At 38.0% G+C, this 16,080-nt stretch overlaps 1 protein-coding gene across 6 annotated transcripts in view; it reads left to right on the forward strand.

Annotated features, from left to right (window-relative positions):
- The window catches only part of LAMA2 (laminin subunit alpha 2), a 693,105-nt gene that overhangs the window by 4,316 nt on the left and 672,709 nt on the right, over positions 1 to 16,080 (forward strand). The gene's annotated exons all lie outside the window — the stretch shown is intronic.

Genomic DNA, 16,080 nt, shown 5'->3' on the forward strand with positions numbered 1-16,080 from the left:
ATGTGTTAGAGTTTATTTAAATAACATACTTTATATATTCTTAAAATCTCACTTATTGGTGTATGCAAATTGCTGATATATCTTAGTCCTAAATTTTTTTTTAAGATTTCCTGCAAAGTAATGAACTGAATCTGTATCAAGAGTTTCTTGGGATTATGAAAACCTTGCACATGCTTTGCCAATTCTGTCTCTTTTTAAATTTTTTATATTTAATATTTTATTGTGTAAACAAATAGGATCTTATTCTAGGTACACTGTAATATGCACATGAGAAAGATATAGGACCTTTCTTGCAAAAGTTTGAATAAGTTTTGGTTATAATTCTGGTTAATACTTATTAATACACATCATACTCTTTTTATGATATATTGGCTGGGTCTCTTATTTTTTTTATTTTAATTTTTTATGTGGAGTATTATTGCTTTACAGTGTTGTGTCAATTTTTACTGTATAGTGAAGTGAATCAGCTATATGTATACATACATCCCCCCTCCCTTGAACATCCCTCTCACGCCCCACATCCCACCCCTCTAGGTCATCTCAGAACACCGAGCTAAGCTCCCTGTGCTATATAGCAGCTTCCTACTAGCTATCTATTTTACACATGGTAGTGTGGCAATGGCACCCCACTCCAGTACTCTCGCCTGGAAAATCCCATGGATGGAGGAGCCTGGTAGGCTGCAGTCCATGGGGTCGAGAAGAGTTGGACACGACTGGGTGACTTCACTCTCACTTTTCACTTTCCTGAATTGGAGAAGGAAATGGCAACCCACTCCAGTGTTCTTGCCTGGAGAATCCCAGGGAGGGGGGAGCCTCATGGGCTGACGTCTATGGGGTCACACAGAGTTGGACACGACTGAAGTGACTTAGCAGCAGCAGCAGCAGTGTATATATCTCAGTCATACTCTCCTTGTTCATCTCACCTTCTTTCCCTTCCCACCTGTGTCCACATATTTGTTCTCTTTGTCTCTGTCTCTATTCCTGGCTTGCAAACAGGCTCGTCTATACCATCTTTCTATATTCCATGCATACGAGTTAATATACAATGTTTGTTTTTCTCTTTTTGACTTATTTAACTCAGTTTGACAGACTCTAGGTCCATCCACATCACTAGAGATGACCCAGTTTCTTTCCTTTTCATGGCTAAATAATATTTCATTGTATATATGTTTCACATCTTCTTTATCTGTTCATCTGTTGATGGACATTTATGTTGCTTTTATGTCCTGGCTTTTGTAAATAGTGCTGCAGTGAACATTGGGGTACATGTGTCTTTTTGAATTGTGGTTTTCTCAGAGTATATACCCAGTAGGGATTGCTGGCTCATATGGTAGTTTTATTTTTAGTGATTTAAGGAACCTCCATACTGTTCTTAATAGTATTTGTATCAAATAGATGGGGAAACAGCGGAAACAGTGTCAGACTTTATTTTTTTGGGCTCTGAAATCACTGCAGATGGTGACTGCAGCCATGAAATTAAAAGATGCTTACTCCTTGGAAGGAAAGTTATGACCAACCTAGATAGCATATTGAAAAGCAGAGACATTACTTTGCCAACAAAGGTCTGTCTAGTCAAGGCTATGGTTTTTCCAGTGGTCATGTATGGATGTGAGAGTTGGACTGTGAAGAAAGCTGAGTGCTAAAGAATTGATGCTTTTGAACTGTGGTGTTGGAGAAGACTCTTGAGAGTCCCTTGGACTGCAAGGGATCCAACCAGTCCATTCTAAAGGAGATCAGCCCTGGGTGTTCTTTGGAAGGACTGATGCTGAAGCTGAAATTCCAATACTTTGGCCACCTCACGGGAAGAGTTGACTCATTGGAAAAAACCCTGATGCTGAGAGGGATTGGGGGCAGGAAGAGAAGGGGACGACAGAGGATGAGATGGCTGGATGGCATCACAGACTCAATGGACATGAGTTTGAGTAAACTCCAGGAGCTGGTGATGGACAGGGAGACCTGGTGTGCTGCAGTTCATGGGGTCGCAAAGAGTCAGATGCTACTGAGCAACTGAACTGACTGACATTCCCACTAACAGTGCAGGAGGGTTTCCCTTTTTCCACATCCTTTTCAGCATCTATAGTTTGTAGATGTTTTGATGATGACCAATCTGGCTGATATGAGGTGATATCTCATTGTAGTTTTGATATGCTTTTCTCTAACAATTAGTGATGTTGAACATTTTTTCATGGATTTGTTGGCCATCTATATGTCTCCTTTGGAGAAATGTCTATTTAGGCCTTCCACTCATTTTTGGATTGGGTTTTTTTCTTTTTATATTTAGCTGCTTGTATATTTGAAGATTAATCCTTTGTCAGATGCTTGGTTTGCAAATATTTTCTCCCATTCTGAGGGTTGTCTTTTTGTCTTATTTATGGTTTCCCTTTGCTGTGCAAAATCTTTTAAGTTAGGTTGCATTTGTTTATTTTGTCCAATTGTTTCTTAATTCACTTCAGTTACTGTAGCTCCTAAAAGATGAGATTTCACCTCACTGTAATGACTACACTTTTCACCTTCTTTAGATGTAATTATTTAACAACTCAAATAGATACCCCAAGAGTTCTACCCAGATATGATTGCTGTAAGAAAAACATGGATTTTTTTCCCCCATGGGTGGGTTTTAGTTAAATAAAAAGAATTTCTGAAGTAGTAGAATTTGGACTTTTTATTCCTTTCAGTTATACTGTAATAGCTGCTACTCAAAAAAGTTTCCTTAAGTAGATCATTGCCACTCTTTTTTCTATTCATATATTTAATAAATACTGATTATTCATGGAAATGACTAATGTGCTAGACTTTTCAATGTGGACTGCTGAGAATGAATCATTGTTCTTTCTTCTAGTCCACATAGATTTAGCAGTGACCGATAAAAAGAAATTCATTTAAGCTTTATACGGGCTCTGACATCTCCTTTCATAATCTACTTCAGAATTTTGGAACTACAATGGTGGGCCACAATGGAAGAGGAGGAATCAAGGCCTCGTGGGTCCAGAACAGGGAATACTAATTTCTGTTTAGCCTGTGCATAACAAGATTAGTGGGGTGGTTATCTGTCCTTATAGAGTCCAAAGGATTTATCAAATGCACACCTGAGTCCAGCCAGCATTAGCTGTCCAGTAGGATTTTATCCTGTGGGTAGAACATGTCTGGAAGAGTTTCCAAGAGAGTACTTAAATAAAATAGGTGACTCCAGGTCATCTGTCCAATATGCTTTACGTCCTTATTTAGCACGTGGAGACCCTGTGGAAAAGATGAGGAAGAAAACATTGACAGTGGCCAAATTGTCTAGTTTCTAATCTGGAAGACTGGAGTTTAGGAGTCTTAGTCACAACTTTGAAATGGGTAGCTAAGCAGGAACTAAGGCAGAAGCCAACTGAGGTGAATGGGAAAAGAAGGTGGGGCTTAGAGAAGGACAGCGTTAGATAGGCACATGATTCTCCAAGACTCATGCCAGGCTCAGTGTATACCAGGCAGCCAGAAAGAAGATGGATTCTGGGCTGAACCCATGGGTAAAACTGAATTCCAAGGCCAGAATTTCTGCAAGAAATTGGTGGGTTGGGCCTATGTGTATTGGAATGTGGTTAAAGAATGATTGTATTCAGTGAGCAAAAGAGAGCTCCCCCCACCCAACAACAACAACAAACTCAACATATCCCTGCTCTTATGGAGTTTATATTCTAGTTGAGACAAATATGATGGAAATATAATGAATAAGTAATATCATGAATACCTATATTGTGTAGAATGTAGCCAGTGATGGATTTCTGGACAAATACAACAAAAAGGAGTCAGGAGTTCTAAGAATGAAGGATGGTTTCTATTTTTAAATAGTGATAAAGGGATAAAGGTTGACCTCACTGAGAAGGTCACCCTTGAGTGAACACTTGCTGAGGTTTTGGGAATGATTAATACGGATATCAGCTGGAAGAGTACTCTGAGCACAGGGAACAGGCTTACAAAGGTCTAAAGCACAATTAAAGGGCTAGAGAAGTAATGTGGGCTTGATCACTGTAAAGATTTTGCTTTTTAGTCTAACTCAGGTGGATGATACTGAAGAGTTTTAAGCAGAATAAAATGAATGAATTGAATAAATTAATATTTTTCATCTCAAGCAAGCTCTAATCCATTGGGGTAGACACAGGATAAACGTAGGATTATTTTAAATTCATCTCCTGCCCCTAACCTTTCATTTGTAGGGCATGTTTAAGAGAATCCATTCCAGAGTATTACACTTCAACAGTCTTAACATCAGGAGGCTCAGAGGCATCTTTGTAAAACTTTTTTTTTTTTTTTTTGCTTTTGGCATCTCACTTCCATTCTACTATTAAAGAATATGAATAGCTCAAAACTGCCCAAGTTCAAGGAACTTCTACATATCCTTTTATTTTGTCCCAGTGTTCCTAGAAATATGCCTTAGGTTTCTTGGAGCATTTTTAGCTAATGTACTTGTTACAAAAATTCTCTATAATCCCACATGGATATGTATGTACCTTAGAGTTCTCTTTTTTTTTTTTTTATCATTCATTTCAGTATCAGAGCTAAAGTTTAGGTACTATTATTAAAAATGACACAGTGATGTATTGATCTGATGACTTCTTTTATGAAAGGAACTTTGAAATGTTATCAACCTTTTTACAGTTAGAAGCACTCGATGCTCTGCTTCGATTTTTATAACTTCTTTAAGGATCTCTGTAAGTCTTGCAGTAATCTTTGGAATAAAGTAACTCAATTTTGGGCTGACCTAATTTTATCATTTAAAACAAACCATCTCTGTCTTCCTTCTTCCCTCCTCCCTCCCTTCCCTTTCTCCCTACCTCTGCTTCTTTCCTTCCCTCATCCCCTTCCTCCCTCCCTTTCTTTTTCCTTTAATATCCTGATTCTGAATACAATATGGTTTTCAAAGAGATGATTCTAACAAATTTAACTTCTTAGAAAGTATGAAAGGATAAACTTCACCTACATATTTCATTTTATTAAAAGTCACGGATAATTATCATATAAAGATAGTTTTGAGACATAATCTAAAATTACATTGAGAGTTAAAGCTAGGGTATTGCCTGCCAAAGATGTTAATATGAATAAAAATATAGTATTTTTCCAGTCATCTTGAATGTGGATTTTAATATGGGAGCTTTATCCTGTTTGGCACGTGACATTTAGAAGAAGATTGTAGAGGCTAGTCTATTAGTGGTTTATTACTCATAATGCTGGCTTTCTGTAGCAGGCCTAATCTAGTACAAATAGCAAGTTAATCTGTGTAAATTCTGAATGATGAACACCTGAGCAGCTATTTCATGTCTGGCTCTTGGTAGAGGCACCTTGTAGGAAGTTAACGACATCTCTCCTCTTACGGTCTTCTCAATTGACTACTGGGCTGTGCGATTTCCCAAGGCTCTTTGTTCAACTAGGTCTGCGTGCCAGATGCTTTAGATTGGTTTAATAGTATCTAGTGCATTGTGAGTGTTAATGCATTCATTTACACAGCAAAAGTTTCCAACAGGTTAATATAATTATCCTCATTTTAGAGAAGGAGAAATTTGTCAAGGACAAACACATGTTCCACTGTTAGTTCTAGAAATTAGAATATGTTCCTTTTCCTGGTTTTGTGGACCCTAAGTTGTCATCTCTTTTGGAGCTTTAGATCCTTTCTGATCCTTTATAAAATACCTTAAAAATCATATTATTTCTGAATTATGTTAGTAGTCTAGTTTTAAATTGAAGATTCACTAGGTCTTATGGAAGAACAAGAAAAATAAAACATATAGTCTTCAAAACTCATTTTCATTTAAACACACACACTACTTAAAAGTATGCAGAAATACACATGCATAATACTCAAAGCTATGCATAAATTTCAAAGTAGCCATCAAATTTTAGTCTTTAAATTTTTAGGATTTGGATTATTGGGTGCTAGACTATAACCCACTCCGGTATTCTTGCCTGGAGAATCCCAGGGACAGAGGACAGACAACATGGGCTGCCATCTATGGGGTCGCACAGAGTCAGACACGACTGAAGCGACTTAGCAGCAGCAGCAGCAGCAGACTATAATAAAGAATTAATTGATTATTTCTGTAAGTCACCTTACAGAAATTACTTCAGTAGGCTAGAAGCAATTGTCTTTATAACAGATTCTTTAAAAAATAGTTACTGTATATGTCTGTGAATGAAAAGAGCAAGAATCAAATGATATACGTAAGAATAAGAGCAGAGTTAATCTCAAAATTCCTTCTGAAAAGTGCAGAACCTGGCATCTTCATAAAAAGATTTAAGGAGTTCTGTTTGAAGCCAAACCTCTCAGTTAAGACAGAAAATTGTGCAAACATCCTAGAGTTTGAGAGGATTTGTATGTGTATCTATGTACCCTTTACAGTTTAATGCTCTCACAGTACTTAATATATTTAATATATTATTTGATTGTTTAATCATTAGATTTTCAGTTTTATAAGCAAAAATATAGAATAAAGGAATCTAAAAATTTCCAAGATTCTGAATTTCCAAAAAAACCTAGTTGCCTTGATAAATGCTTATAGACCACAGAATAAGCTGTAAATGGGATCATTTATAGTTTTCAGTCTGGTAGCTATACTGTTAAAACTCTAAAGTGTAATTCTTTTTAAGTTGCTTGTAACATATAAGGTCCTATTCTAAAGAGGAAATAAGGTTAGTCGAATTTGCCACATCAAATATATTTTTTCAAAAGCCTGTAGTAGCTGCCCCAATTGTCTAGCTTATTGCCTGCTATGCCTTTTTCAATTACCTAATGAGGCTCAAAGTGTGAAGGAGAACACAAAGTAGTGCAATTGTCATTTCAGGTAGCTACTTCATCTCATTGGTTTATTGTGAGGAGTATATAAAACAATGAATATAAAGCATGGTGCATCTATTAGGGACTCAATAAATGTGAATTTTCAAAGTGCCTCAAGAAAAATGAATTAAGCCTAAAAGTTGTCTTGGTGTCTCTAGCTTGAAGCAGCCTTTTTTTTCCTCCAGCCCCATGGTGTACCAAATTCAGCTGAGGCTGTTGATGAAAGTATTTGCTCATATACTTGAAAACACAAATGTATGAATTCAATTTTAATTGGAATTTATGTTGTAGTATTTCACTATTGTGAACTTCATAGCTTGTTATAAAAAAGACTCTTATTAACATACACTTTTTTTTTTTTAAGGTATAGTTGATTTACAATGTTGGGTTAATTTCTGTTGTACAGCAAAGTGGTTCAGTTATATACACATGTATACATTCTTTTTATATTCTTTTCCATTATGGTTTATCACAGGCCATTGAATATAGCTCCCTGTGTTACACACTAGGACCTTGTTGTTTATCCATTCTGTATATACTAGTTTGCATCTGCTAATCCCAAACTCTCACTCCATCCCTCTCGAACACTTCTTAGCAACCACAAGTCTGTTCTTTACAACATATATTTCTTTATGTCTTCAATTTCCATATATATTCCTCTGCTTTGGAGATAACTTGGATTAGCAGAAAAAGTATAGACTTGGGAGATGGAAGGAATTGGATTCATAGCCATGTTGCCATTTTTCTTACTGAGACCAAAAACCTGAGTCAACAGAGTTTAAATTTTCCATTCGTAAAATAGAATTACGCTAGATAATATTTGTGAAAATTGTTTTTATTGTTAAGTCACTAATTCATGTCCAACTGTTTGTGATCCCATGGACTGCAGCATACCAGTCCTCCATGTCCCTTACCACCTCCTGGAATTCACCCAACTTTATGTCCATTGAGTTGGTGATGCCATCCTCATCCTCATTTGTGAAAATACTTGGCAGTTAATCAGTAAATGTTAGCCAGTTTCTTCTTTCTTTTATTACCTGATCACAAAGCTCAAAATAATATTTTCAGTGCATATAACACCCGTTTTGCTTTGTGAAAGTCACTCAGTCGTGTCCAACTCTTTGCAACCCTATGGACTGTAGCCTGCCAGGCTCCTCAGTCCGTGGAATTCTCCAGGCGAGAATACTGGAGTGGGTAGCCGTTCCCTTCTCTAGGGGATCTTCCCAACCCGAGGGTCCAACCCAGTTTTCCCACACTGCAGATGGATTCTTTACCATCTGGATTCTTCACCATCTGAGCCACCAGGGAAGCCCCAAGAAACACACCTTCGCTGACCAGTGACTCGTGCTGGGGCCCCAGTGGTGAAAGGACCGAATCATAGCCACTAGACCACCAGGACATTTTGCTATAGAAGAGCAAAATATTCTACAAGTAGACCCTACAAGATTATAGATGACAAACTATTTATGTCACTGCAGAGCAGTTGAAGAATTCTATCAAGGTCACCCAAGTCAATAATAGAGATAGGAAGGAACACAAAGTCCTACAATTAGCTAATGATTATGCTAGTAGCCCAATATGAGAACTTATTTAAGCAGGCAACAGAATGGAAATTTTAGTAGTACTTCATGGCTCTTTATATTTCAATTATGATATAATAAATTTTTAAAAGGAATTTCTCCATACCATTCCCTCTGGGTCATCCCAGTGTACCAGCCCCAAGCTTCCTGTATCCTGCATCAAACCTGGACTGGCGATTTGTTTCTATGATATTATACATGTAGGGAGGTGGGAGGGGGGTTCAGGATGGGGAACACGTGTACACCCGTGGTGGATGCATGTTGATATATGGCAAAACCAATACAATATTGTAAAGTAAAAAAAAATAATAATAAAAAAATTAAAAAAAAATAAAAGGAATTTCTCCTTTTTTGACTTGAATTTATTAGGGATTGATAAATTACTTTTTAAAGAGCTCAATGTATGGCACGTGACAAGTGCTTCATAAAGATTAGTTATTATTTTCAACCTATGAAGCATCTGTCTTCATTAACATCTTCTTGGGTAGAGCTGACAATTCAGCACGTTTGACACACAATGGGAATTAATTTTAGGATGGTCTTCAATGAAAAGTCTAATTGGATTGTTAAAAAGCTCTCAACATAGACTCTCTTTATTTGGACTGTCTCTATTCACTAAAGTGAAAAAACAGTCTGAATAGGGAGAAGGTTTAGTTTGTCTGCCTGTGCAGTAAGTCTAATGGTAAATTTCTGAAACAAATAAACAAAAACTACCTCAGGAAACCATGTAACCCAAACAGATCTCTAGGAAAACCTGCTTTTTTTTTTTTAACTTGGGGACATCAGATTTTGAAGAAAGAAAAAAAATCAGACAAAACACTTCCTAGGACTTGGCCGTAAAGAACCCGCCTGCAACGCAAGAGACCCGGGTTGGATCCCTGGGTCGGGAAGATCCCTTGGAGAAAGAAATGGTAACCCGTTCTGGTATTTTTGCCTGGGAAATCCCACATACAGAGGAGCTGGCAGTCTATGATTCAGGGGGCCATAAAGAATCGGACACAACTTAGCAACTAAACAACAGACTTGCTATAGTCTCCTTCCCTATTTAAAAAGTTTCAATCACGTTTAACATGTAATGTACAACTAGTTAATTTTTCACTGTGGTAAATTGGAAAAAAATCACTGGATTTGTAATTGGGACTCCAGGATACAAGTTTTGCCTCTAGTCCTTGCTAAAACTGCTACCTTAAACAATACTTTAGATTCATTTAACTATTCTGAAATTCAATTGCCATCTAATAAAGAAGATTGAGAACATAACGTTCAGCTCTATCTCATGGGGTTGTTGTAAGGGTTAAATAAAATATGCCATACAAATAGTATTGTTAATAATACTACTCTGTATTATGATAAATGATAGGTTTGGTCAAAGGCATCATTGCAATATAAAGTTTTTCTTCACCCCTTTCCTTGATTTTTTTCCCTTGTGACTCTTAATATTCTTAGTTCTCCTGTATTGAAAACCTTGGCACATCCTCCTTTTATTTTTATTTACTTATTTATTTTTTGCCACATACCTCCAAGTAACACAGAAAAAGTAAATTGGTATGGAAAGGAAATATTTAAAATGCACATCCTATATTCATTGGTTTTGCAAATAGTTACTGATACACTCTGTATGTAGAAATGATACGTTGAAAAATTCTTCAAAATACTTTTTATTTTCTTTATGATCTTTCTCAAGTTTTTACAAAGTATTTTCCAATCAACTTTCAAGGGCAGATTTTATCCACAGGCTTCCTAGTATGTGCTACCTAAGATGTTCTGAGAAAGCAAACCTATCCTAAGTTTCCATATTCATCCAGGAGTCCATAGATTAAGGTCAAAGTTGGCTCATGTATATAATGAGTCTAACCTGTTTATGATTTTCATTTATGTAATAAATTGAATGATGAATCCAATCTTGTACAAACTTCAAGAGCTATTGTTATTTCAAAAAGCTAGAAGGGCACATAATTAACTAGTTACTCTTTCAAGATCTTCAGCTGTGTAATGGTTAGAAATTAATATGGTAAGTTTCATAATAATAGGACTTTTAAAATTTACTGCTCTATTTCTTGTCTTTAGACTGGCATATGGTAGGCACACAATAAAAATTGTAAAATGAAGCTACCCTTTTTGGGCAGACTAAAAGAACTGCCTTTAAAAATTGCTGTACATGTACTATATTTCCTAATCTTTTTATTGTTCAGTTCAGTTCAGTCGCTCAGTCGTGTCCGACTTTTTGCAATCCCATGAATCGCAGCACGACAGGCCTCCCTGTCCATCACCAACTCCCGGAGTTCACTCAAACTCATGTCCATCAAGTCGGTGATGCCATCCAGCCATCTCATCCTCTGTCGTCCCCTTCTCCTCCTGCCCCCAATCCCTCCCAGCATCAGAGTCTTTTCCAATGAGTCAACTCTTCGCATGAGGTGGCCAAAGTACTGGAGTTTCAGCTTTAGCATCAGTCCTACCAATGAACACTCAGGACTGATCTCCTTGAGGATGGACTGGTTGGATCTCCTTGCAGTCCAAGGGACTCTCAAGAGTCTTCTCCAACACCACAGTTCAAAAGCATCAATTCTTCGGCGCTCAGCTTTCTTCACAGTCCAACTCTCACATCCATACATGACCACTGGAAAAACCATAGCCTTGACTAGACGGACCTTTGTTGACAAAGTAATGTTTCTGCTTTTGAATATGCTATCTAGGTTGGTCATAACTTTCCTTTCAAGGAGTAAGCATCTTTTAATTTCATGGCTGCAGTCACCATCTGCAGTGATTTTGGAGCCCAGAAAAATAAGGTCTGACACTGTTTCCACTGAAGTGGAAACACTTTCCCATGAAGTGGTGGGACCAGATGCCATGATCTTCGTTTTCTGAATGTTGAGTTTTAAGCCAACTTTTTCACTCTCCTCTTTCACCTTCATCAAGAGGATTTTTAGTTCCTCTTCACTTTCTGCCATAAGGGTGGTGTCATCTGCATATCTGAGGTTATTGATATTTCTCCCAGCAATCTTGATTCCAGCTTGTGCTTCTTCCAGCCCAGCATGTCTCATGATGTACTCTGCATATAAGTTAAAAAGCAGGGTGACAGAATGAGTATTTTTATAAGATATACCTTTCAAAAAATACTGAAACACAATATGTGCAATTATGAGGTGTTGTTATCGATGCCACTAATGTGATTAAAAAAAATAATTTAGAATGCTTTTTATGCTTTTGAGGCATACTTTCTTTCTCAGGATATTCCCATAAGAGCTGAGCAATTTTTAAGCTTTGGATGAGGAATGCATATTTCTTTGTTTACTCAGGACTTTTCTGTGTGTGGGGTCTCTTTTGGATGAGGATTATAATGCATAAGATTAAAATGATTACCAGCTATCATTTAAAATATATATTAGACACTAATATTTCAGGTTCTCCACCAGTTTTGTCCCTAACCCATCAACATTTTCTAAGCTCATCATTTGGAAAGGATTTTCCTTTTTACCTTTTCTAAATTAATCTGTTTTCACCCATTTTTTTCCAAAAAGGTAATCCTCACCCTCTATGCCTTTACTGAGCTCTTTGAGCCATCAAGAAATCTTTCTTTTTCTTCAGCATGCCCTACTTTTGAACATGCTTCTTTCTCTTGTATTTTTAAGATGGAGTTAAAAGCTCATTTCCTCCAGGTCCTCAGGTGTGAATACACCTCTATCACTTCTGTAACTTTAGCCCCACTTATCATTATGTATAGTGTAAAAATATTCATCCTATTATATATATAAATTTTTCTTAGGTTTCTTGATTGATTTCTGTGTTTATGAGCTGAGAGGGTGAGAGGGAGGAGTAGGAACTTCTGTTGCAATTAGCTATGTTTTCTTCCTTTTAATACCAGATGAAGCCCTAGTCTACAAGAACTCATTAGGCCATGGCAATATTTTCAATTGAAAATTTACTTAAAGGAAATAGAAAACTGACATGCTACTCCAATCTTTATTCTCTTGGTGTGTATTATTCATAGATAAAGAAACAGTAAAGTGATTGAAATGACAATATAAATCAGATAATAAAAATACTCTGCACTCAACTATTTTTTCCCCAAAACTATAGAATTATTAGCATACTGGCAAATTTCTTTCAAGTTAAATATTTCACTGTAACTGGGAATGAATATTAAACACTTTTAAAATTTCTGTTCAGCAATTAGTATAAATTTAACAGAGCAGATCCTAAAAATTAAATTTAAGTAAGCACATAACATGGTTATCATGATTTCTATAGAGAGGTATGGGTGAGCGGTGGACTGCCACAGGGGCATGGGCTCTGGTTGCAGCAGACCTGGGTATGGCACAAACCCTCTTGGAGGAGGTTGCCATTAACCCCACCATAGAGTTGCCAGAATTTACACAGGACTGGGAAACAAACTCTTGGTGGGCACAAACAGAACCTTGTGTGTTCCAGGACCCAGGAGAAAGGAGCAATGATCCCACGAGAGACTGACCCAGACTTGCCCATGAGTGTTCAGGAGTTTCTGGTGGAGGCATGGGTCGGGGGTGGCCTGCTGCAGGTTGGGGGCACTGAGTACAGCAGTGCATGCTTGGGGCCTTTTGAAAGAGGTCGCCATTATCTTCATTACCTCCACCATAGTTTGATTTTGCCAAGAGAACACACTGGTCATAGCAAACACCCTCTTCAAACAACACAAGAGAAGACTCTACACATGGACTTCACCAGATGGTCAACACCAAAATCAGATTGATTATATTCTTTGCACCCAAATATGGAGAAGCTCTATACAGTCAGCAAAAACAAGACTGGGGGCTGACTGTGGCTCAGACCATGACCTCCTTATTGCCAAATTCAGACTTAAGTTGAAGAAAATAGGGAAAAGCACTAGACCATTCATGTATGACCTAAATCAAACCCCTTATGACTATACAGTGGAAGTGAGAAATAGATTTAAGGGACTAGATCTGATAGGTAGAGTGCCTGATGAACTATGGACGGAGGTTCGTGACATTGTACAGGAGACAGGGATCAAGACCATCCCCATGGAAAAGAAATGCAAAAAAGCAAAATAGCTGTCTATGGAGGCCGTACAAATAGCTGTGAAAAGAAGAGAAGTGAAAAGCAAAGGAGAAAAGGAAAGATATTCCCATTTGAATGCAGAGTTCCAAAGAATAGCAAGGAGAGATAAGAAAGCCTTCCTCAGCAATCAAAGCAAAGAAACAGAGGAAAACAACAGAATGAGAAAGACTAGAGATCTCTTCCAGAAGATTAGACATACCAAGGGAACATTTGGTATGATGGCAGAGCCATCTTTTTCACTCTCCACTTTCACTTTCATCAAGAGGCTCTTTAGTTCCTCTTCACTTTCTGCCATAAGGGTGGCATCATCTGCATATCTGAGGTTATTGATATTTCTCCCAGCAATCTTGATTCCAGCTTGTGCTTCTTCCAGTCCAGCGTTTCTCACGATGTACTCTGCATATAAGTTAAATAAGCAGGGTGACAATATACAGCCTTGACGTACTCCTTTTCCTATTTGGAACCAGTCTGTTGTTCCATGTCCAGTTCTAACTGTTGCTTCCTGACCTGCATACAGATTTCTCAAGAGGCAGGTCAGGTGGTCTGGTATTCCCATGTCTTTCAGAATTTTCCACAGTTTATTGTGATCCACACAGGCAAAGGCAACATTCAGAAAATGAAGATCATGGCATCGGTCCCATCACTTCATGGGAAATAGATGGGGAAACAGTGGAAACAGTGTCAGACTTTATTTTTCTGGGCTCCAAAATCACTGCAGATGGTGACTGCAGCCATGAAATTAAAAGATGCTTACTCCTTGGAAGGAAAGTTATGACCAACCTAGATAACATATTGAAAAGCAGAGACATTTCTTTGCCAACAAAGGTCCGTCTAGTCAAGGCTATGGTTTTTCCTGTGGTCATGTATGGATGTGAGAGTTGGACTGTGAAGAAGGCTGAGCGCTGAAGAATTGATGCTTTTGAACTGTGGTGTTGGAGAAGACTCTTGAGAGTCCCTTGGACTGCAAGGAGATCCAACCAGTCCATTCTGAAGGAGATCAGCCCTGGGATTTCTTTGGAAGGACTGATGCTAAAGCTGAAACTCCAGTACTTCGGCCACCTCATGGGAAGAGCTGACTCATTGGAAAAGACTCTGATGCTGGGAGGGATTGTGGGCAGGAGGAGAAGGGGATGACAGGGGATGAGATGGCTGGATGGCATCACCGACTCGATGGACATGAGTTTGAATGAACTCTGGGAGTTGGTGATGGACAGGGAGGCCTGTCGTCCTGCAATTCATGGGGTTGCAAAGAGTCGGACACGACTGAGCGACTGAACTGAACTGAACTGAACTGAAAGAAAAACTAAGGAGCCTCTCGATGAAAGTGGAAGAGGGGAGTGAAAAGGGTGGCTTAAAACTCAACATTCAGTAAACTGAGATCATGGCATCTGGTCCCATCACTTCCTGGCAAATAGATGGGGAAACAGAGAAAACTCTGACAGACTATTTTTTGGGCTCCAAAATCACTGCAGATGGTGACTGCAGCCAGGAAATTCAAAGATGCCTGCTCCTTGGAAGAAAAGTTTTGACCAACCTAGACAGCATATTAAAAAGCAGAGACATTACTCTGCCAACAAAGGTCAGTCTAGTCAAGACTATGGTTTTTCCAGTAATCATGTATGGATGTGAAAGTTGGAATGTAAAGAAATCTGAGTGCCAAAGAATTGATGGTTGTGAACTGTGGTGTTGGAGAAGACTCTTGAGAGTGCTGTAGACTGCAAGGAGATCCAACCAGTCCATCCTAAAGGAAATCAATCTGAATATTCATTGGAAGGACTGATGCTGAAACTATAACTCCAATACTTTGGCCACCTAATGCGAAGAACTAACTCATTTGAAAAGACTCTGATGCTGGGTAAGATTGAAGGCATGAGGAAAGGGGATGGCAGAGGATGATGATACGGTTGGATGGCATCACCAACTCAATGGATAAGAGTTTGGGTAAACTTCGGGAATTGGCGGTGGACAGGGAGGCCTGGCACGCTGCAGTACATGGGGTCACAAAGTATCAGACACAACTGAGGAACTGAACTGAACTGAACTGACTAGTAGAGAAAATCAAATTCTTTCTGGTGGACTTAATTACAGCATCCTGTTCCACCGTGCTGCTCTCATATGCTTTACATTTGTGTAGCATCTGGTATCTAGGATGTTTTATTTTTTCACCACCATGTCTGTGCCTCCACACAAAACTTTTGAGTCTTGTTTATAGCAGTGTATTCCTAGATTTGGAGTAACATGGGTGTCAGTACTTAAAATGAATGATTTAACTTGATAAAAGTAAGAATGAATAGAAATAGAATCCCAGACTTTCTAAATCCCAGACATGTATTTCAGTTTTATATAAATCTTCTCTCTGATATGGAAAGTATCAATTTTTAAATGGAGAAAGCTAATATAAAAACTGAGGCTTTGTAACAGTTGAGGGAGGGTAGGGTTAAACACTGACTCTATAGATAATCTATAAAAACGTTTTTTTGATTCAGTCAAAAAAATGATGGTTTCTCATCTTTTCCAGAGAGAAAAATTCATCATTTTTTCTGTGTGTTTAAGATAATTTTTACTTCTTCTGTCACTTAATTGTATTATTTAATTGATTTTTTAACATTCTATTCATAAGTATCAGATACAGCTTAGAAT

Source organism: Bos indicus x Bos taurus, chromosome 9, assembly GCF_003369695.1.
Source record: "Bos indicus x Bos taurus breed Angus x Brahman F1 hybrid chromosome 9, Bos_hybrid_MaternalHap_v2.0, whole genome shotgun sequence".
Taxonomy (NCBI): domain Eukaryota; kingdom Metazoa; phylum Chordata; class Mammalia; order Artiodactyla; family Bovidae; genus Bos; species Bos indicus x Bos taurus.